General features: G+C 39.6%; 1 pseudogene; it reads right to left on the reverse strand.

Annotated features, from left to right (window-relative positions):
• Positions 1-1,668, reverse strand: part of LOC115275392 — a 7,408-nt pseudogene extending 5,740 nt beyond the window's left edge.
• Between the last annotated feature and the right edge of the window lie 1,672 nt (positions 1,669-3,340).

Below are 3,340 nucleotides of genomic sequence, written 5' to 3' on the forward strand. Positions count from 1 at the left end.
TGACCTCTGGCTATACGAAGCACCAGCCATCTCTTGCTTAGATAGGGCTTTCCTCACTTCCCAGTTGTGGCCATTCACAGTGTAGTTTTATTTTGAATGACAATCTTGTCTACAGAGTCATGGTCATCAAATACTATAAAAACAAAGTCTTTTTTGCCACTGCCTCAGTCAGTCATGATTTCAGCCACTTCAGTTTTCCCATACTGTTCAAAATAAACTCTTAGATGATGTTGGCCAGTGTCTTCTTTAATGCCATCTACAATAATCTTTTTCACAGTTAAATGGGCACCAGGTCTTTGAGGATCTTCTCTTGAGACAGCCCTCTCTGGTTCCACAACACTTCCATTCACCTTGTGTGGCCTCACATTCATGGCTGCATCCACCTCTTCCACAGTGGCAACCCAAAGTCTCTGGGGCACTCATTACTGCACAGTCCGTAAGCATTCCCCATTGCTTAAAATGGCCCCTCAGACTCTCATTGATTGTTTCAAAGCTCAAACCTCTGATGAAAAGCTTCTGCAGTTATTCAGACTCTTTGGGAGATTCTGACTTAGACATGATGATGTCTACAGGCAGAAAGCAAGAGAGAGAATCTTAAGCAGGCTCCACACCAAGTGTGGAGCCTGATGCAGGGCTCAACATGGAGCTCTACCTGGGGTTCGCTCTCACAACCATAAGATCATGACCTGAGCCAAAATCAAGAGTCAGACACATAACCCATTGAGCCACGTAGGTGTCCTGAAATGTGTCTTGTATAACAAGACTTGAAAGTCAAAATTACTCTTTGATCCATAAGCTGCAGAATGGATGTTGTGTTAGCAAGCATGAAAATCTTGTTTCATATCTCCAGTGGAGCTCTTGGGTGACCAGGAGTATTGTCAATGAGCAGTCATATTTTGAAAGGAAGCAGAGCTCAACAAAGGGGCTAAAATATTAAGTAAATTATATTGTAAACAGATGTGCCATTCTCTAGGCTTTGTTTTTCCATGCAAATTTACTGTAATTATTACGGGTCCTAGGATTTTTGGAATGGTAAATGAGCATCAGCTTCAACTTAAAATGACCAGCTTCATTAGCCCCTAAGAGAGTAACCCTGTCCTTTGAAACTTTAAAATCAGGCATTGACTCGTCTTCTCTAGCTGTGAAAATACCAGATGGCATCTTTTCCAATAAAAGGCTGTTTAGTCTAGATTGAAAATCTGTTGCTTAGTGTAATCACATTCATTAATTGCCTTAGCTAGATCTTCTACATAACTTGATATGGCTTCTACATCATCACCATTTAACCTTGCACTTTTGTGTTATGGACACATCTCTTTCCTTAAACCTCATGAGCCAACCTCTGCTAGCTTCAAATTTCTGCAGCTTCCACACAACTCTCAGACTTCATAGAAATGAAGAGAGTTAAGATTGTGCTCTGGATTAGCCTTTGGCTTACGGAAATGTTGGGGCTCATTTGATCTTGTATCTAGAGCACTAAACCTTTCTTCATATAAGCAGTAAAACTGTTTCACTTAATCATTTGTATGTTCGCTGGTATAGTCTTTTAATTTTTTTCAAGACCTTTTCTTTTGCATTCACAGGTTGGCTAACAATTTGGTGCAAGAGGCCTGCCTAGCTTTTAGCCTATCTCACTTTCAACATGTCTTCCTCACTAAGCTTAATCATTTCTAGCTTTTGAGTTAAAGTGGCAGACGTGCAACTCTTCCTTTCACTTGAATGCTTAAGAGTCCATTATAGGGTTATTAACTGACCTAATTCCCATATTGATGTGTCTCAGGGAATAGGGAGGCTTGAGCAAAGAGAGACAGGAAAACAGCTGGCTGGTGGAATAGCCAGAACACACATATTTATTAAGTTCACCATCTTATATAGGGACAGTTTTTGGCACCCCAAAACAATTAGAATGGTAACATCAAAGGTCACTGATCAAGAGTACCATAACAAACATAATAATAGTAATAAATATAATATACTGGTAGAATTACCAAAATGTGACCCACAAAGTGAGCAAATGCTGTTGGAAAAATTGTGCCGATAGAGTTGCTCACCACAGAATCACCACAAACCTTAAATTATAAAAAATGCAATACCTGCAAAGCACAATAAAGCAAAGCACAATAAAAGGTGGTATATTCTGCAATATGTAAAAGGAATGATTCAACATCAAGTAGGTAATTACTGTTTCTTGTTTCTTTTGCCTTGTTACAGAAGAGTATTGCATCTCCTCACATGTATTTCTGCCTTGGAATCATGGATCCTTAGAGTTAGAAGACAGGTTTCCAAATCTTTTCAATTAAAATAAATATTTAAATACACTATTATTCTTCAACCCCCTACGGTATTTGATGAAGTAAATAGGATTTTCCTCATTTCTAATTTCATAAGGAATAATTGGTTTCTATCGCCAGGGTCCAGTATAAAACCTCAAATATGCACTAGCTAAAATTGAAGATCTGAGAATCTCTAGATTAAGAAAGATAAAGTGCACAGAGGCATAAATGCCTTAGCCTTTTGTAAAAATGGAGGCTTATATGCCACTTGCTCATTCGAGTTATTGTATATTTTGTCCTCATGAAGAGAAAGCATAACTTCAATAGTGGAAGTAATTTTCTTTAAAACATGCCTCCATATATGCCTATATAGACATAGGTAGAAAATCTTCTACCCTCGGGGATATGTAGAAAAATTTCATAATGTGAAACAATGTATCGTTTCAAATAATCGTGTATTATTACAATACACTAGAAAGATTATTATAGTTACAAAAAGTCTTATCATGAGTTCTGGGATTGAGTTTCGTGTTCCGGTAGAATATTTGGGTAAGACTAACTGAAGATTTCTAGAGACACCTAATCTTCTGGTTTCAAACCCTGAGTAAACCAGCCTAACTAGGCAGGCGTTCCACATCAGGAAGACACCAACAGAACTGTACATTTTCACTCTATGAAGCCAAAGCAAATAAATCTTGTGTTCTGTGTAGTATGCCTTTCACTGGCAGTACGTGATGATCTTTCATCATTTAATAAATATATATTGAGCGCCTACAGTTTTCGTTTCTCATGCTGCAGTGAAGAAAACACCAACCCTTTTCCGACGGAGATTACACTCATGGGAGACACCCTAATGTGTCCTACCGCCTACGTATCCAAGAAATATGAAATCTCACCATATAATCTAAATTGGTAACATCTGATTTGGGGAAATGCAAGGACACGTTTGTCCTTGGGGCCGCTGGAAGTCAAAACTAGCAACTGCCCCAGCAGCCACCAAGCCTCCAGCCCGCCGCCGCGTCGCAGGGAGCGGCGCGCCTCTGTGACGCGCACGCCCCCCCCCCCCC

The sequence above is a fragment of the Suricata suricatta genome, chromosome 2, assembly GCF_006229205.1.
Source record: "Suricata suricatta isolate VVHF042 chromosome 2, meerkat_22Aug2017_6uvM2_HiC, whole genome shotgun sequence".
Lineage (NCBI taxonomy): Eukaryota > Metazoa > Chordata > Mammalia > Carnivora > Herpestidae > Suricata > Suricata suricatta.